Source organism: Papio anubis, chromosome 3 (genome assembly GCF_008728515.1).
Source record: "Papio anubis isolate 15944 chromosome 3, Panubis1.0, whole genome shotgun sequence".
NCBI lineage: Eukaryota > Metazoa > Chordata > Mammalia > Primates > Cercopithecidae > Papio > Papio anubis.
In genome coordinates, this window is record NC_044978.1 from 76,994,776 (window position 1) to 77,015,619 (window position 20,844).

General features: G+C 38.5%; 2 long non-coding RNA genes and 1 pseudogene across 3 annotated transcripts in view; 2 read left to right on the forward strand and 1 right to left on the reverse strand.

Annotated features, from left to right (window-relative positions):
* The window catches only part of LOC103884570, a 74,457-nt gene that overhangs the window by 4,400 nt on the left and 49,213 nt on the right, over positions 1 to 20,844 (forward strand). The window contains exon 2 of the long non-coding RNA XR_001902758.3: positions 5,561 to 5,649. This is a non-coding gene — a long non-coding RNA (uncharacterized LOC103884570). The remainder of the gene's footprint in view (positions 1 to 5,560; positions 5,650 to 20,844) is intronic.
* LOC103884571 lies at positions 1,629 to 19,714 on the reverse strand. 2 transcript variants are annotated; one of them, XR_647198.4, is made up of 3 exons: positions 19,587 to 19,714; positions 4,351 to 4,557; positions 1,629 to 3,801 (listed from the first exon to the last, which is right to left on the reverse strand). It is a non-coding gene; the product is annotated as an uncharacterized LOC103884571 (long non-coding RNA). The 2 variants fall into 2 exon arrangements; XR_647199.3 differs by lacking the exon at positions 1,629 to 3,801 and having other exon boundaries at positions 4,079 to 4,557.
* On the forward strand, positions 14,839 to 16,452 carry LOC110743317 (annotated as a pseudogene).

Consider the following 20,844-nt stretch of genomic DNA (forward strand, 5'->3'; position numbering starts at 1 on the left):
ACCCGGGAGGTGGAGGCTGCAATGAGCTGAGATTGTGCCACTGCACTCCAGTCTGGGTAACAGAAAGAGACTCTGTTTAAAAAAAAAAAAAAAAATCACATTTAAGAAGTCAAAGCAATGATATGTAATTGATTTTAGAAAGATCTGCATTAGATTAAATTTGGTTAAATTTGTTTTAAATGTGTTTTAAATATGAGTTAAAGGATAAACTCCCAGCTCTCCAGAAAACTCTGCACTCTATAGTAATTTATTTACTAATGGTTTTGCAGAGCCAATATTTTATTTTTTATATCACTCAATTATTTATTTTTCTTCCTTTCCTAGCTCCTCTGAAATGGATTTTATTTCTTATATTAGCTTCCTTAGTGTGACCATTTCTCAATATCTTTTGCTCCTTTCTCCATTTATAGTTAAGAAATCTCTATTCCTTTATTCCTCTTTTTGTAATGAAATGTACCTTTTCAGTCTTTGCTTTCTAAAACTCATGATACTTCATTCAACCCCTCTGTGGGTTATTTGAGTCTCTGCAATGTACCTAAAGATTTCCATTTACAAAAGAAGTGAGTCCAGGGTTTCTTCTTTCCATCACATTGAGTTGATCAGTTTCTGTGACTTGTTAGGGCTCGGCTGAGGATAGGAGGTAGTGTGGGTGGGAATTTGGCTGACTCCACAGTTTTCCATATGCACTGTGTGCTCCTTGTGCCTGAGCAGGAAGCTGGTCTCCACTGACAGACCTGGGAGCAGGAAAACAGCCACTGTGTAGGTGGTTTTGAAGAAACCTCCCTCTGTTTTTCCTGTACCCAGCTGGTTTAAGTTTTTGAATGGTGGTGCTAAAGTGACCTTCAAGTTTTGCCTTTGATTCAATAGGATTTCAGGCTTGTGTTAAAGATTGCCTGTGGTTTTGGACCTGTATTTTAATGCATTTTACAAGACAATTTATCTCCAGTTTTGGTTTTCCATGGGATACATTTTGTATAAGTGTTTATTGTTTTTAATTTTGATTATGCAATTTGATATAAATCCAATGATCTCTCAATGAAAGTTTATACTACTTTCATTGTGGGGGAGGAAAATGAATTTGTTATAATTTTCATTAGTATTATGATTTATGTGATGTGAAGTTACATTCTAGATGAAAGACACAAAACACATGTTATTTTCTAGAAAATTTCCTAAAGTTTATAGTTTTCAGATCACCAAAAATATTGACTACTTTAACATTTTCATCTTCCATTGTTATTATTTTTGCTTTTATTTTTGCTAACTAGCAAAACATATTTGTTTAGATTCTCGTTGTTCACAGGTGCTTAAAATCTAACTGATATGGAGCCGGGCGCGGTGGCTCAAGCCTGTAATCCCAGCATTCTAGAGGCTGAGACGGCTGGGATCGGGCTGTCAGGAGATCGAGACTATCCCATAACACGGTGAAACCCCGCCTCTACTAAAAATAAGAAAAACGAAGGGCGAGGTGGCGATGCTTCTGTGGTCCCAGCTGTCTCGGAGTTGAGGCAGGAGAATGGCGAAAACCCGGAGGCGAGGCTCAGAGCAGCCAGGTCCGGCCACTGCACTCCAGCCTGGGCGACAGAGCCAGACTCAGTCTCAAAAAAAAAAAAAAAAAAAAAAAAAAAAAAAAAAAAAATCTAACTGATATGATATAGCATTTACACAAAGAATATGTTTTGGAGTTGAGAAAATGTCAAAATTAGTTAATGGAACATCTTTATGGTCTTCAAAGATTTATATTCTGAAGACACATCTTCATTCTGCCTTGTCCCAGCAAATTAGCTGATTAATGTAAGGATGGAAGGGCAATTTCAGGTAGAAACCCTAAGATTGTTTGTTAACCTGTCGCTGCGTCCTCCTGAGCATATAGAATGGCACAGTCTTCAGTATTTATTAAGTTGGTGAAGTGGTTCACTTTGGTTATTTAATGAAATATCCTTTACCAACTTTTGCTTAACTTTTCCATATATCTCAAGGAAAATCTGCATTGTAATCTTGTGTGCTAACTTAAATTATTATATTTCAAGGTTAAGTCATTTAAACCTATCATTAGTTAGGTTTGAATATCCATAAAGGTCTATGACTGTCTCCAAGGTAGTATTTTATAACATAAGGTAGTGTCTTTTAAAGTATCAGTAGTGGTAGCCATATGTTGTGCTAGTATCTCTTCTCAATGCTGAAAGCAATTGACAATTTTACATATACATGTTTTATATATACATACTTAAAAACCATATTTTAAGGTTAAAAATTCTTGATAGCAGCTGGTTTTTAAGTATCACATGTAAAAATGCAGAGTATAGTTTTGGGGTTGTCATTTAAAAATTTATTTCAGATGGAGTCATAGCCCTCACAGTTAGAGCTGTTTCATATTTGAGGGTGGTTCATTATGAACTTCCTTAGATAATTGGTCTCAGCAGACTTGGTATTTTTAATATGTACTAATAAATATTAAATACATTTTTCTGCTCTATTTAAACCCAGAGTGTAACCATTATCACTTATTGTGATAGGCAATTAAGTGATCGTATAAGAGATACCTTTTATGATGTCTAGGAAATATGGCATTTTTGGATATGTCAGGGCTATAGTAGACTGATAGCTAAGTTTAAAGCAGGGATGGTACTTGGTAAATTCATGAACTTTAAGTTCAGCAGTGAAGTGTCCAAGCTCTGCAGTCAGACAGGGTTTTAACTTTGATTTTGTCATTTATCAGCAGTGTAACCTCAGTCAAGTTTCTAAGTTCTGTTTTTCTTGTCTGTAGAATGAGAGTAAGGTATCTACCTTATTGTGGTAATTACATGAAAAAAATGCATGATGTGCTTAACATAGTTACATTTACACTTTAAAGTTACAGACTATATTGTAGATTATAAGCTTGATTATAAACTATCACGATTTTTAATCAATTAAGCTTATATGCTTTTTACAAAAATACTTTGATTTTGAAGGTCCTTTTTTCTAAGTAGGGGGCCTAGAAACCTTTTTACTTAGCAGCATTTCTGATAAAAAAAAATCCGTTTTCAAATTGAATTTATAGGATGGTGGAGCTTGAAAAAAACCTTAAGAACACATCTATTCCACCTGTGCATTTATTGGTGCAGAGGCTGAGCCCTGTAGAGTTTAACTGACTTACTCCAAGTTGAAGTATAAAAGGAAGAAAAATCCATGAATTTGATCATTGCTTTTTATGGGCTAATTATGCTAATGGGTATTAGCTCCTTATGGAAGGCAGAAAAATGGGAGTCATCTAGACAATAGGGATCTGATAACATTTAAAAAATAAACTCTCCAAATATTTAATGATATATATATAGATCATAGTTACATAGATCATAGTTTTGTTGTCTTGCTGTAATTGTCAGTGCCTCTTTCACCCTCAATAGTGTCTCAATTTGGATAATATATTATGTGCACTTCCTGTTTAACTGTGTTTATACAGACAAAGAGTGGCAACCATCTGGTAAATTGTGGACTGGGTTGATCCCAAAACAGACTACTTTTTTTCTCGTTCTAAAACTGAGGTTCAGCTGGAATTACTGAACCATTGCTCAACACTTCTTTCCTCTTCTGAATATAGTGTTCTAGAGGAGGAGTTATTAATTGTTTGGAGGAGGTGGAAGGATCTACTAATCTGCTGGAATTATATGCAAAATGGTCAGAGTGTACGTGTGAGCATTTTTCTGGGAGGTGTGTCCATGTTTTCTGTCGGATTCACCCTAAAAGACTAAAAACCATTGCTCCGTTTATGTTCCATAAAGAAATTCCTGGCCCCTGTTGTGATCCTTATTATCAAATCTGTAAGAGACAGAAAGAAATTAATTTCAAATAGTCCTTTTACAATTAATGTACCTCTATAAATTTAAAACTCTTCAGTGAAAATTATTAAAATGAGCCATATGAAATATTGACAAAATCCCTTGAATACGAAGTGCGTGATAGGAGAGCTCATTTACAAGGAAGGAGGAAGGCAACACCAAACAGTGGGTGTCTGAAATTCCTTTACGCCAGAGTAATAGAATTCTTGCCAGTTTTTGACCTGAGGAAATGAACATTTCATATGGTTTATGCTGAATGATCTCACATGCAAATTTAATTCAACAAATTGTATTGAGATTCCACTTTATGAAATCATTGTACAAGAGACTGTTCAAGGAATATACATCTCTCCCCATTTTAGGTGACTCTCAAGAGTTTTAAGTTGAGAAACGACTAGATATGTATTCAATGTGACTCAGTGGCAATCTGACTCAGTACTCGAGGAAATCCAGTTCTAGTCAGGGAGACAGACATTTAAGTAACTAATATAATGCACAGGAGAATAAAAATAAGCATTAAGTAACATACTGTGGGTACACAGAGGAGAAGCAGGGTGGGCTTTCGTGAACAGGCCGTGAACAACAGGATCTCCTCTTGTAGCGAGCAGATGAATGGATGGAACAGACCTGAGGAGTTTGATTTGACATAATTTTTTCTTCCTTGTTATTCTCTCTTCCTGCTTTAATCAAATTAGTTCTCCTTTCTTTCCTTTCCTTTTTTGTCTTCGCCCTTCATCTTTTTTTTTTTTTGAAGTGGGAAGGCAAGAAAAAAAGTTTCTTAAAATGACTAACAGAAGAGCACATGCTTTCAGAGTGCAAATCACTGAGCTCTCTGGGATAAAGAGTCTAAATATATACTTAAATCCAAATATAGACAGAAAAGTATCTGCTGGGTTTCCAGGGAGCACACTGACCAGTTGAATGCAGTTGCTTTATTCTCTGTTTTTTTTTTAAAGAAAAGTCAAGTTTTAAAAATTGTAACTATTAGAAAAAGACAGTACAATCGCTCAATTTTAAATAACTGCCTAACTAGGGAGCAGAGTCCCAGGAGAGGGCTGGCAGAAATAGCACAGGCTTTTTTTAGCTGCCTGTATTTTAACTTTACGCAGAGAAAAATGAAATCTCTGTAATCAAAGTATGTACAAGTATGTATAGAATTAGAAGGCCTAAATTGTTAAGTGGGTAAAGAATTCCTTCAAAGAACATGTAAAAATTCAAATATAATAATATTTTCTACGCACACAGAATTACATATTTTAACCTAGTGATAAGAAGTCATGAACTCTATCAAGAGAAAAAGAAAAGCATGATATACAGTTGCACCCACAGTTAATAATAACTGTATTTGGCAGACAATAATTCTTATTACTATGTATTTAATTTGTAAACATTCAAGGTCTTTGACATTTTGATTTTAAAGCTAATTTTCTAGAACAAATAACAGAAGCATACAGATACTGAAGGTCATCTCTCCTAACTTTCCTATTTCATAGTTGAGGATTTGGAAGCCCAGGGAGAGATGAGGTGGCTTGGTCAAGTCTTCTATTCCATTGGTTATTTAGTGCCATAGCGTCTGTGTCACTTATTTTAATGAGTTTTCAAAATTCATGACAATCAAAAATTATAATTAGGTATTTTTATAAGGATGTATGAAACTTGATGTCAATGATTATTACATTCCAATTTTCTATTTGTTCTAATTGTTCCAAGAAAAGAAGGTTTTGTTCTTTTCTATACAGGTTCTCTGGATGTGACTCTATACTTGGAAAGGGAAGAAGAAAATGGAAGCACACATCAAAATCTTAGTTCTCAATGTTTTAACTAACAGGTTAGTTCAGATATAATTCAGAACTGAGTACATACTGTAAAACGCCCTTGTAGAGGACACAGTTCAATAGTTTTTAGTATATGCACTGTATTGTTCAGATATCATTCATTACCTCATTTTTTTTTCTTTCTTTTTTTTTTTTTTTGAGACAAGGTCTCACTTTGTTGCCCAGGCGTAGTACAGTGGTGTGATCATAGCTTGCTGCAGCCTCCACCTCCTGGGCTCAAGTGATCCTTCCATCTCAGCCTTTTTGGTAGCTAGGACTATAGGTGCATGACACCATGCCCGGCTAATTGTTTGACTTTTTGTAGAGATGGGGGTTTTGCCATGTTGCACAGGCTGGTCTCGAACTTCTGTACTCAAGTGATGCACCTGCCTCGCCCTCCCAAAATGTTGGGATTACAGGTGTGAGCTCCCATGCTTGGCTACATCTATTTCCAGACTATTTTTATCTCTCTCTCTCAAAACCCCATATCCACTGGCAGTCATTCACCATTTTCCCCCTTTTCCCCAGTCCCTGGCAACCACTATTCTACTCTGTTTTTATGGATTTGCCTATTTTGAGCATTTGATATAGATGGAATTGTACAATATGTGGCCTTTTGTGTGTGGCTTCTTTCACTTAGAATAATGTTTTCAAGGTTTATCCATGTTGTACTATGTATCTGTACTTAATTTATTTTAATCGTCATATGAAAAAGTATTGTATATCCATACAATGGAATGTGGCCTATATTTCGGAACATTTTATTTGGCCATTCATCAGTTAATGGACTTTTGAGTGTTTTTCACTTTTTGACTTTTATGACTATTATGACTAATACTGCTATAAATAGTCATGTATAAATTTTTATGTCAACATAAGCTTTCTGATTCTCTTGGTGTATATGCCTAAGAGTAGAGTTGATGGGTCATATGGTAATGCTATGGTCAACATTTTGAGAAACTACCAGGCTGTTTTGCAAAGTGACTTTACTATTTTACATTCCCACCAGCAATGCATGAGGGTTCCAACTTTTCCACATTTTCCTCCAAAAATTGTTAGTGTTTTGTATTTTATTACAGCCATCCTAGTAGGTATGAAGTGGTAGATCACTGAGGTTTTGACATACATTTCCCTAATAACTAGTGGTTTGGAGCCTCTTTCTATGTGCTTATCGATCATTTATGTATCTTCTTTGGAGAATATCAATTCAAATCCTTTATTTTAAACATTGGGTAACTTTGTTTTTAAACTATTGATTTGTAGAAGTTCTGGATATAAATCCCTAATCAGATATATAAATATTTTCTCCCATTTGTGGGCTGTCATTTTATATTCTTGATGATGTCCTTTAAAGCACAAGTATTTTGAATTTTGATGTTATAGCTAAGAAATCATTGCCTAATCCAAAGTCATAAATATTTATTCCAATCTTTTCTTCTAAGAGTTTCATAGTTTTCACTCTTAAATTTAGATATATGATCCATTTAGACTGAATTTTTGTATATGGTATGACATAGGGGTTCAAATTCATTCTTTTGCATATGGGTAGACAGTTGTTCTGGCATCATTTGTTGAAAATATATTCTTCCTCCATTGAACTATCTTGTCACCTATGTTAAAAAATCAATTCACCATAAATTTAAGGATTTATTCCTGGGATCTCAGTTCTCTTCTACTTATCTATATTTCTACACTTATGCCAGTTCCATATTGTCTTGATTAATGTAGCTTTGTAGTAAGTTTTGACATCAGAAAATGCAAGTCCTCAAACTTTGTCGTCTCAAATATTGCTTTGGTTATGTTGAGTCCATTACATTTCTATATAAATTTTAGGATCAGCTTGTCAATTTCTGGGAAAAAAAATCCAGGAATTTTCAATATTTACTGAGGAATAGTTTGTTACAATAAGACCTAGGTACCACAGAGACTACAGAGATGAAACCCAGTCTTTAATCCTAAAAGAATCAACAATCTTGTAATAACACATATATGTCAACCATCACTTTATTGCCTCTCAGCTCCAGATTCACTCCACAATATATGCCCTTTGATAATGGGCAGAATTATCTCGAGAGTCTCCTCCTTACAGTGAGCATGATGCTAAGTTTTCTTAGTAGAGGCTGTTGGAAAGATGTCCCCTGCTGTTTCTGACTACTGCATGGCGAGTTGGTGGAGTGGGTTTGAAGACATCTGGTGGAACTCTGTTTTGGTCACATTCCTAGAATATGCAGTCACTAGGTAACCTTGTAGTTTCAGCCTACCTGGCAATAAGCTTCCCATGGACCCCTTGGCATGGAAACTGGTGTCCCAGAGTCTTCCTGCCCACATGACTGCCTCAATTCCCTGTGCAAACCTGCATGTGGATTGTCAACAGACTGGGAGTTTTCCACTGAGACATTACTGTGTGGCTTGCGTGCTGCCTGGATTCCCACCACCTGTGCATAACTACGCATCTGGCTTCTAATCTGCTAAGCTCTGGCTGCACTCTGGAGGGATGCTTCCTGCTCTCCTAGTGACCCCAGACCAGCTCTGGCTAACGCAAACCAGTGAACTTTTCTGTTTCTGTTATCAGGCTGAACTACACCTTCTCCAATGAGGTCTGTACCCCAGGTCTGGGGAGGGGGGCCCCCTTACAACTTTGTTCTTCCTTGATTACTCTCCTTCAGCCCTAGGGTGCCTTATAGTTTTCTTTTACTGTCTTTGTTTCTGTATATTCATTTATCAGAGTTTAATAATTCTTTGTATTATACTTCTTCTATGTAACCCACTGTGTGATTGAATCCACACTGATACAACAAATAACATTATAGTTCGGAATTTGTTGGTTATATCTTAAGAGATCTGCCAGTGAGATAAGGATTTGGAGCTCACAGTCTATTGATGGAATCAGGAAAGACTTAATGAGGGAGTGCAATTTAAGATGAGCCTTGAAGTATGGATAAGGATTTCCTTTGAACTTACCATTAGGGAGCTTATCGTTTTAAGATGATTGCTCAGATCTCCACTTCAAGGGTAAAGACATTTACAAACTGAATTATACTATTTGTCCCAAACAGCTCTCCTTTACTCCTAACTGACAAGCTTACCCTGGATTTTGCTAATGGTCTGGGTGGAGTTGCTAAACAAGGATTTAGAGATGAGCAGAAGAGATACCTGAACCTAAGTGGGTCCCTGACCCCCAAACAAGAAATATTTAAATGACATCTCCTCAGAATTACTTAATGAAATGTCTGAAAGAAAGGCTTTGATGGACTGTTTAGTTTAGTTAGAAATGAACACCCATAGCCATATGTACCATTTAATTTCCTCTCCAAATGTTTGCATACTGTTTGGTAGATGTGGCCTATATTTCGGAAGATTTTTTTTCCTTTGAAGTACGCCATTACACTGTTTTATTTCCTATTTGAACACCAAGTACACATTACTTTTCATTTCTTTTTGCTTGCCAAGTCTTTTTAAAAATATCGAATAAAAACTAGTGATTTGTAGGGCTATTCAAAGCATGGTTCCTGGACCAACAGAATCAGCATCATTTGTGAGCTTATTAGAAAAGCAAATTTTGGGGCTTACCTCAGACTTAATGAATCAGAATCTCTGAGGGGTGGGGCCCTGAATGTGTGTTTTAACCAGTTTTCTAGGTGATTTTATGCACACTAAAGTTTGAGAAGCGCCAGTTAAGATTTTACAAATTGCATTTCATTTGAGACACATTCTAGAATTTAAAAAATATCTGGGATCTTAAAAGCCACTTCCAGTTGGGAGTGTGTATCTCTAGCAACCCTGATAGGTTGGCATCTAAATGCTGCTTAACATTTTTTACAGATGGGAGTTCACCACCTCACAAATCAATCTGTTACCTTTGGGAACAATTCAAATTATTGAAAAATCTCAAGGCCAGGCACAGTGGCTCTTGCTTGTAATCCCAGCACAGTGGGAAGCTGAGGTGGGAGGACCCCTTGAGCATAGGAGTTCAAGACCAGCCTAGGCAACACAGCAAGACTCCAGCTCTACAAAAAATAAAAAATAAAAAACAATAAATAAATAAATAAATAAATAATCTGGGCATGGTTATGTGTACTTGTGTACCCAGCTCTTAAGGAAGCTGAGCTGGGAAGGCTGCTTGAGCTCAGGAGGCTGAGGCTGCTGTGGACCATGATCATGCCCCTGCACTCTAGTCTGGGCAAGAGAGTGAGAATCTGTCTGAAAACAAAACAAAACAAAACAAAAAGAAGAAGAAGGAAGAAAAATCTCATTTATTATGCATTTAATCCAAATTGAGTTAATTGCTCCTTTCGATCTTTGTTCCCAATCCTCCTTATGAGGAGCATGAAATAAATCTAGTTTCTTTCTTTCTTTCTTTCTTTTTTTTTGGAGACAGTCTCGCTTTGTTACCCAAGCTGGAGTTCAATGGCACAATCTTGGCTCACTGCAAGCTCCACCTCCCAGGTTCAAGCAATTCTCCTGCCTCAGGGATTACAGGTGCCCACCACTACACCCTAATTTTTGTATTTTTAGTAGTGGGGTTTCACCATGTTGGCCAGGCTGGTCTTGAACTTCTGATCTCAGGTGATCCACCCGCCTTGGCCTCTCAAAGTGCTGGGATTACAGGCGTGAGCCACTGCACCTGGCCTAAATCCAGTTTCTTTTATACAGTCCAGACACTTACATATGTGAGACAGCTGTCAGCTCTGTCCTAAGAATTTTCTTCTCAAGAGAGAACATTCTTAGTCCCTTTACTTTCCCCACCTAATAAAGCCTTTTGGATTCTTCATTCAGAAGGTATTTCTATATTGACATTCTGCCTAAAAACATCACATCCAGGCTGAGCACGGTGGGGGCTCATGTCTATAAGCTTAGAACTTTGAGAGGCTGAAGTGGGAGGATGGCTTGAGCTCAGGAGTTCAAGACTGGTCTGAGTAACATAGCAAGACCCTGTCTTTACAAAAAAAAGAAAAAGAAAAACATCACCCCCAGAATTAAATATAAACTTTTCCAAGATGTTTATCCAATTAAGGCTATTAAAGATTGTTCTACCAGATGTAGAAATTAACTGAATCCTCTCCTGGACTTTAGAAAGTTGAATTCCAAGCCTGATTTTGGACAGAACACTCAATTTCTGTGGATTTAATTAAAACTGGAATTACTATGTGGCACTTAAACCTGGGGAATTGCTAATGTTTAAGAAGCAGATATTGCCAATAGAACTTTTGAAAAGAATTGAAATGGAATGGTCACAAAAGCCAGAAGAATCAGTAGAAAGTCATGTTGCAGCTATTTGATTCTTTCTCGTAATAGGTATGTGCTAAGACCTCAGTCTGGACAAGTCCCAGGAGCCTGGGTTGGGCTTCAAGACAGGGTATTTTTTGCCCAGGGTGCCATAGTTCTCCATAAGGAATCAGGGGTAATTGATAGATACAATGTTCTGCTAGTGGGCAAGGTTGGAGTAAAGTTAGACAGTCCAAAACTGGGTCGAGCAGGCCTGCATGAAAAGAGATTGTTGGTGAAGAAAGGACAGATGACTGTGGATCAATAGCAGCGTGTTCTCATTCATGTCCTTCCATGCTTGCTTTCACAGATATGCTGGATGACTTTAAAGATCAGAAGACAAGTGGCATGCCTGTAATCTCAGCACTTTGGGAGGCTGAGGCAGGTAGATCACTTGAGGTCAGGAGTTTGAGAGCATCCTGGCCAACACAGTGAAACCCTGTCTCTACTAAAAATACAAAAATTAGTGGGGCCTGGTGGTGCATGCCTGTAATCCCAGCTACTCAGGAGGCTGAGGTGGGAGAATTGCTTGAATCTGGGAGGTGGAGGTTGAAGTGAGCCTAGATTGCACCACTGCACTCCAGCCTGGATGACGGAGCAAGACTCCATCACTGCACCCCCACTGCCAAAAAAAAAAAAAAAAAAAAAAAAAAGAAAGATGCGTGAACAGTTGAAGCCCAAGAGCACAAAATTACAAAATTTTGGCACTATCAAATGACAGAAAAGTTAACAACAACCAAAAAAACAAAGGTAGAAAGATGTTGAACGCAATAGAATGCTTTTGTTGCAGTATAAAATGGAATTTAAACTGGCTAAACAAAAGAGATTTATTTGTTTGCACAATTAAAAAGTAAAGATGTAGAACCATCTTCAAGAGTGGCCTTATCAATCTTTCTCTGGGATTCTGTGGGCCTTGCCATCCTGCATGTGTTATGTTTATCCTCAGGCTAGGCCAGGGGGTCATTTCCTGGGGAAGAGAGCATGTAGCTCCTGAAGGGTTGATTGAAAGGCTTGTGGTTTGCCTTGATTAGCTAACTTCTGGACCAATCACTGTAGCTAGGGGGAGTGCCTTGCACTGTAGAAGGAGATAGTATAATTGTTTTTTAATGCCTCATGATATGTCTGGCTGTGTCCCCACCCAAATCTCATCTTGAATTGTAACTCCGACAATTCCCACATGTTGCAGGATGTACCCAGTGTGAGGTGATTGAATTATGGGGGCAGGTCTTTCCTGCGCTGTTCTTGTGATAGTGAATGAATCTCACAAGATCTGATGGTTTTAAAAACGGGAGTTTCCCTACACAAGCTCTCTTTTTTGCCTGCTGCTCCTCCTTGCCTTCTGCTGTGATTGTGAGGCTTCCCCAGCCATGTGGAACTGTATGTCCATTACACGTCTTTTTTGTAAATTGCCAAGTCTCAGGTATGTCTTTGTCAGCAGTGTAAAAATAGACTAATACACCTCCCAAACCCCACAGCTGCTAAATAGTGGGGGAAGAGTGAGTCATCACTTGAGCAGACTGCAACTCAAGGCCTACATAATCTTAATGCCTACTGATCTCTTGTTTCTTCCAGGAAAAGCTCCAGGGAGGGCTTTGGAGGGGCTGGTCCATGTGCTCTTTCCTGAACCAATGCTAGGATTAAGGGGGATAGCCCAGAGTTGTGTGTTAGCTGCCAGAAGTGAATGGGAAGAGTCAGCACCACACAAACAACATGGAACAAACTCCTCATAGTCACCACAGTCCCTTCAGTGGGTTTTGTGGATTAGTGATAGTGATACCACAGTTATAAAATAGTCTCCATTTTCTGCTCCAGAGAATGATTTTATTTTCATTTTCATTCTTTGTAGAGCTTATTTATGTGTTTTTATAATCTGTTGACTCGGTTTTTTAAAAAAATAATTTTCATTTCATTTTCATGTAAAGGATCAGTGATATCTTTCTTGGTAATCTGCAAATTCCTCCAAAGCAGGTGTCCTCTTCTCCTCTCTCCTCTCCTCTCCTCTCCTCTCCTCTCCTCTCCTCTCCTCTCCTCTCCTATCCTCTCCTCCCCTCCCCTCCCCTCTCCTCTCCCCTCCCTTCCCCTCCCCTCCCCTCCTTTTGTCTCCCCCTTCCTTCTCCTTTCCTTTCCCTTCCCTTCCCTTCCCTCTTCCTTTCCCCCTTCCCCCTTCCCCCTTCCCTTCCCTTTCCTTTCTTCCCTTCCCTTCCCTTCCCTTCCTTCTTCTTTCATTTCTCTTTAAGACTTTTTACTACCAGTTCAATCATGGATTTTTAGTAGTAAGCTAAAGCTGGTTCCTTCTGGCTCTCTAGGGTCAATAGCTAAATGTTCAGAAAGTTTTTGAGTTGGTTTTAAACCATTAGTGCCTTAAAATTGTCCCTGGGGGAGTATTTATACCATGGAAATTGGAAATGCTACAAATCAGGACTTTTCTCCCTCAGCCAATTAGCTGTAAACCACTAATCCCGTGTCAAAACATATTATAATAAAATGCTTTTCCTGTGTTATAGTTCATCCTCTAGGAAGTAAATTGTAATTCCAGTTTCCATTTTCTGTCTGTATTGTGTTTAAAGATTTAAAAACATAAAATTGTTAGGAGATTAAGTACAATTTTTCAAATAATATTGAGTCCATTATATATTTTTTTTCTGATTTCAAAACCTGAGAGTCTTAAAAAATAAAAAGACAAGCCACAAATTGGAAGAACATATTTGCAAGTAATACATCTGGTAAACTATTTCCATCCAGACTACATAAGGGATACCTATAACTCAATAAATGGAAGACAAACTATCCAACTAAAAAATAGGGAAAAGAGCTGGGTGTGGTAGCTCATGCTTGTAATCCCAGCACTTTGGGAGGCTAGGGCGGGAGAATTGCTTGGGCCCAGGAGTTTCAGATCACCCTGGATAGCATAGCGAGACCTCATCTCTCTAAAAAAACCCCCAAAAAACAAAAACAAAACAAAACAAATATATATATATATAGGCAAAATGTATGTATAGACTTTTTTTTTTTTCTGAAACAGAGTCTTACTCTGTTGCCCAGTCTGGAGTGCGATGGCACAATCTCAGCTCACAGCAACCTGTGCCTCCTAGGTTCAAGCGATTCTCCTGCCTCAGCCTCCAGAGCAGCTGGGATTATAGGCATGTGCCACCACACCTGGCTAATTTTTGTATTTTTTAGTAGAGATGAGGTTTCACTATGTTAGCCAGGCTGATCTGAAATTCCTGAGCTCAGGTGATCCACCCACCTTGGCCTCCCAAAGTGTTGGGATTACAGGCATGGACCACCATACCCAATCTGAATAAACATTTAACAAAGAAAATACAAAATGGCTAATAATCTCATGAAGAAAAGCTTAACACCATTAATCATTAGGGAAATGCAAAATAAAACTACATGCTATTATTACATACCTACTAAAATGGCTATAATAAAAAAGACTGACAATATCAAGTTTTTGCTAAGATGTGTGTAGAAATTGGAAATCTCATACATTGCTGGTCAGGAATGCAAAAACAGTGCAACTTCTATGGAAAACAGTTTGGCAGTTCCTCAAAAAGGTAAATATAGAATCTTTAATCTAGAAATTCCACTCCTAGATATATACCCAAGAGAGTTGGAAACATGCACCCACACAAAATTTGCACATGAATGTTCATAACAGCATTATGTGTAATAGCCAGATGGAAACAATCCAGATGTTCATAAACTAATGAGTGGATACATAAAAAGTGATATATTATCTACACAGTGGAGTACTATTCAGCAATAAAAAGGAATGGCTATTGATACATGATACAACATGAATGAACCCTAAAACATTATGTTAAGTGAAAGAAGCCAGACACAGAAGACTGTCTTGTATAATTTCATTTACAAGAAACCTTAAGAAAAAGGCAAATCTTATAGTGACCCCAAAAAAAAAAAAAAAAAAAAATCAATTATTGCCTGGACCTGAGAGTAGGAATGTAAGTGATTGCAAATAGGCACCAGGGACTTTTTTGGAGTGATGAAAATATTTTTAAGTGAACAGTGGTTGCTACACGACTCCATAAATTTACAAGAAATCATTGTACACTTATGTTGAACAAATTTAAAGATATGTAAATTATGCCATTCCTTACCCTGCCAACACCTAGTTGCATGGAAGTGGAGGCTTGGGTACCTTCAAGATTCAGCTTCACAGTAAGCCACTGCCATGGCCGAGGAAGGCATTACTGCTGGAGGTTTAATGGATGTTAATACTGCTTTACAAGAGGTGCTGAAGACTGCCCTCATCCATGATGGCCTAGCATGTGGAATTCTCGAAGCTGCCAAAGCCTTAGACAAGTGCCAAGCCCATCTTTGTGTGCTTGCATCCAACTCTGATGAGCCTGTGTATGTCAAGTTGGTGGAGGCCTTTTGTGCTAAACACCAAATCAACCGACTTAAGGTTGATGACAAGAAACTGGAGGAATAAGTAGGCCTCTGTGAAACTGACAGAGAGGGGAAGTCCTGTAAAGTGGTTAGTGGCAGTTGTGTAGAAGTTAAGGACGCTGGCAAGGAGTGTCAGGCCAAGGATGTCATCAAAGAGTACTTCAAATGCAAGAAATGAACACATAAAACTTTGGTGCATACCAACATGCACACGCACCCACTCACACACACAAATTATGGCTCTGTAATAAAGCTGTTTCAAACAGCCTGAAAGTCACAAATTCACTTATGTATTTCTCATTAATAAGTAAAAGTAATAAGCCTTCAGGGGTTTAACCTTTTCAGCTTGTTTCATCCGCACTCTTCAAACTTTGATGAGTGACTCAGAAACATTGAATATGCATACTTTTCCCAGGAACAAGATATTTAATCTTTTCCTTGGTTTTAGAATCTAACCTACTGAATGAAAATATTTTAGAGTTATGTTATAATTTGATGACTGCTTATGTGGAAATTAACTATCACAAAGAAAATTGGGAGACATTTCCAGTCATACGCTTGTCAAAGTGGAAAAAGTTTTAATGATATAAAAACATAACTAAATAAAAACACATGGAAATGCATGCACACACACACAAAGTAAGAAATTTATGATTAAGGATGACTTTGGATTTTTAAAATATAATCTTATTCTATGTACTTTATCCAGGTAGATTGTTATTTACCTTTTCACAGTATTTTCAACTGCGGCACATTATAATTTTTTCTGGGCATTGCTTTTATTATTTGATTGTTCTGATAATCAGGAAGTCATTCTTCATGCAATTTGAATTAACTCCTATCTCCTTACAATCTACCTTGTGATTAAAAATGGGGAAAGATTTGGCTGTGTTCTGAAAATGTGCTGTGGCTGACCCGGCAGCCATAATTTCAAAGTTTATTCTGGCTCTTCAACTCTGTACTGGGAGGCCTTGAGAAGAGTTTGAAGAAGGTTGCAGTGATTTCAATCTTTCTGTGTAAGAAAACTGGACTTTTTAAGAGGCCTCAGGTGTGGTACTCATGCCTATAATTCCAGCCTTTGGGAGGCCAAGGTGAACAGATCATTTGAGGCCAGGAGTTCAAGACCAGCCTGGCCAACATGGTGAAACCCCATCTCTACTAAAAATACAAAAATTAGCCGGGCGTGGTGGCAAGTGCCTGTAGTCTCAGGTACTAGGGAGGCTGAGGCACGAGAATTGCTTGAACCTGGGAGGCAGAGGTTGCACTGAGCCAAGATAATGCCACTGCACTCCAGCCTGGGTGACAGAGCCAGACTCTGTCTCAAAAAAAAAAAAAAAAAAAAAGAAAGAAAGAAAAAGAAAATATGACTTTTTTTATTGTATGAGGGATGGAGCCCCGGAGGCAGAACAGCTAGACAACTAAACAGCAGGGCAGGAGTTTGTCTGCCAAGTTACAGAAATGCTTACAAGACTTTGTAGAAACAGCAATTAAAATGTTACTTTATAGATATTTCTGTTGCTCTGAAGTAAATTCTCTCCATCGTCCCCAAACTTCAGCAAAGTCAGCTTCTCTGGAAAGCTTGTGTAAAAAGATGTTCATCAATCTTTCTCACTGTGGTTAAGAGGTAGATGGAGAATGCCAGAACAGGAGATGAGCTTCTTGTGTGGATCTATTCAGGCTAACGAGAGTTAGCAAATGCTAAATGGTCGTTAGTAGAAGCAGAGCCAAAAGTAATCACAGAGACTTAGGCTTCCTGATACTTCTTAGAAATTTGGGACAGAGTTAGACTGCCTGTATATATGGTCTTAAAAGAAAGCATCAAAATGTTCTGTTTGTATTAATACATACCGATTGTTTTTGGAGGTCAGTGAAAGGCTTGAATATACTTCTTCCTTAGGCTGTACTAATACTATAAACCTAACACAAGAAAAACTTTTCTTTATTTTGAGATAGGATCTTGCTCTGTTGCCCAGGCTGGTGTATAGTGGTGCAATCACAGCTCACAGCAGCCTAAACTCTAGGGCTCAAGAGATCCTCCCACCTCAGCCTACCAAGTAGCTGGGACCACAGGTGCACACCAACATGCTTAGCTAATTTTTTTGTTTTTTTGTAGAGATGGGAATCTCCCTACCTTGCCCAGGCTGATCTTGAACTACTGGGCTAAAAGGATCCTCCTGCCTTAGCCTCCTAAAATGTTGGGATTATAGGCGTGAGCCCCCGTGCAAGGCCCAAGAAGAGCTTTTGAAGAAGAGAATTGGCATATGTATGTGTGTTTAAAACTACCCTCTGGTAATATTATTCTTAATCTTACAACAATAAGATTACATTGATGAGGTCAGATTCGAGTTATTTTTTTAGGATATCTGCAGTATAATTTATAAGTTACTTTAACTTCTATTTATTCCCAGACCCGCTTTCCAAGGTTTATCACCCCCACTCTGCTAGCTAATGTTCCTGAAATTCTAGATTTCTAAATAATGTCCTCATATTGCAACTTCTTAATCTGTCATTTGGGACTTAGCTTTTTTCCCCCTGTATTAGTCTGTGTTTAATTTGGGGAAATGCAACCACTCTAGTAATTTAGTACAGGGAATTACCAATTCAGTGCAGTGATTACCAAATTGCTGGGAGTAGGGGATGGGGTAGGGAAAAACTGAGTGGGAGGCAAAGGCTATTGCAGGACTATTGGGTTCAGTGGCATACCATGGCGAGTAGGGTTGATACAGAGGTCAGGTGGCTGCTGTTGTCACCTCTGCTAATGCCCCACATCCATGAAGTCCTATAGAGACATTGGGATGTGAAGTCTGCCTACTGCAAACATTCTTTTTCTTCTTTTCTTTTCTTTGAAGACAGCGTCTTGCTCTGCCACCCAGACTGGAGTGCAATGATGGGATCTCAGCTCACTACAACCTCTGCCTCCTGGGTTCAAGCGATTCTCCTGCTTTAGCCTCCTGAGTAGCTGGGATTACAGGCACCTACCACCACAGCTGGCTAATTTTGTATTTTTAGTAGTAGAGATGGGGTTTCATTATGTTGGCCAAGCTCATCTCAAACTCCTGAGCTCAGGTGATCCACCTACCTCTCAAAGTGCTGGGATTACAGGCGTGAGCCACTGTGCCCGGCCTACTGCAAACATTCTTATCTGTCTAATCTTGTTTACCAGCTGCCTCAGCCACAAGGAAATGGCCTTTGCCTCACTTCTGCCTTCCAAATCTCAAATGAGTGCGTCTTATGACAGAACTTAAATTGCATCCAGAACTGTGGCTGCAGGACCTTTTGGGAAATGTGGTCATTTTTAGCTTCCCAGCCTTCATAATTAAGGGGGTACGCTGAAAGTGTGCAAATGTATATTGAAGGCCAAATGATAATAAGTTTCCTTCCCCTACCCCTGATGTAGTTACACTAGCAGTTTTGGCTAAAGCAATACTCAGTGTTTACATTATCATGACTGTGCAAATGTTATGCAATGTTTAGCCATGCTGTGCACTACGCCACACCTCTTTCGCGTATAATACTTTTCCCTGCAGTTAACAATCCTCCCCTTTCATTTGCCAAATTTGCTAAGATATTCTTGCCGATTTATCAGATCTTATGATATCTCTGTCACATGCTTCTCAATAATCCTTTCAATGTATTTAAATATGAATTGGGGATGGAGGGGCAAATGTGACAGAGTTGGTGTGTAAGTCTGGCTGCTATTGTTCTGAATGTAGAGTAGAAAAAGCAGCTGAAAGTCTCAGTTTTCAGCATCCAGATTTTCACTTAATCCCTCACTTCCTGTTTTCAGTCTTTCATCCCCCACAGTATGTTTGGTTTCAGGAGTTCAGGGTTTCTCTGAGCGAAAAATTCTGGTCCTTGATGGGTGAGGTGAAGTGGGAAAGGGACCTAGACTTCCAGTCGCTTCATAAACAAACAAACTGTACAGTCTTTCAACTAGGCCCTGATTTCAGCTTGAGCCTCACTGCTACTTCCCATAGGAACTCTGCTGTCCTAGCCTCAAGCCTCCAGATAACACATTGGCTGGCTTTACTAGTTTCTCACTCTGTGGACCCTGAGGTTACACTGCTAAATTAGTTACTTCTGCTCTATCTTCTTTTCCACTAAATTTGTTGAGATATTTCTCACCTGCTATTGTCCGTTTATCTTTTTTTTTCATGTACTTTACCGCCTTTTAACTCTTCTCTTTTTTTTCTCCATTTTTGTGGGATTTGTGAAAACAGAAGAAATAGATGTTTGATCTGGTTTGGCTGTGTCCCCACCCAAAACTCACCTTGAACTGTAACAATCTGCACATGTCATGGGAACGACCTGGTGGGATGTAATTGAATCATGGGGGTGGTTTCCCCGGTGCTGTTCTCGTGACAGTGAGTGAGTTCTCACGAGATCTGATGGTTTTATAAGCGTCTGGCATTTCCCCTCCCGGCGCTCATTCTCTCTCTTGCCACCCTCTGAAGAGGTGCCTTCCACCATGATTGTAGGTTTCCTGAGACCTCCCCAGCCATGCAGACCTGTGAGTCAGTTAAACCTCTTTTCTTTATAAATTACTCAGTCTCAGGAAGTTCTTTATAGCAGCATGAGAACGGACTAATACAATGTTCAATTAACTGTGCTAACTAGAATTGTCTGTGCCTTTCCCACCACAACCTGTATTTTCTCCATAAGGTTTTTTTGATTTTCCTGTGGTGATTATGACATTTTAGAAATGCTTTACTGCATTTTTATATATAAAGAAATTGAGGCTCAGAAAGATTAGCTAATGTATTCAAGATCAAATAGTTAGAAAGTAGCAGAGTCAGAACTGAAAATTTGGTCTCATTAAGTTCCAGGGAAGCATTAGGACCTGGAGAGTGACTTGTATTGTAGACACCCTGAAATATCTATTGAATGAATAAATAATTTTCACAAATTCTCATGCAGTCTTTGTGTGAACTACCCCATCATGTGCACTGGTAATATTCTGCATCTTGATCTGGCTTCCTATTTTACAGGTGTGTTCAGTTTGTGAACATTCTATTCTGGAAGGTTTTTTTTTTTTTTTTTTTTTTTTTTTAAATCTCATGAGAGGGCAGGACCTGGAAGATCAGGAAGGGCCAGGACTTGGAAACGGTCATAGGGAAGATACTGAATGGACGACCCTTCAGGAAAATGCTGTGGGAAAATCTGGCCTGCAATCAGATCATGGTATCCAGGAGGAATTGTCATAGGAAAAACAGAAATAAAAAAACAAACAACAAAAAACCCAAAAAAACAGTCCAGTCCAGTATGGAAACACTGTGGAAAAATCTGGCCTGCAATGAGATTATGGTATCCAGAATGAATTGCCATAGAAAAAAATAAAAACAACAAACAAACCTCCAAACAGTCCAGTAAAATAGAGCGAATGCATCTGGGAGACTGAAGACGTACCGAGTACAGTCAAGCAGGTGGAATATGGGAAAAGAATATGAAAAGCTAAAATTAAAGTGGATAAAAAGCATACTGTAGATTTTTAGTAGATATTAGGGCCTATATTCTGAAAGGGAAGATAG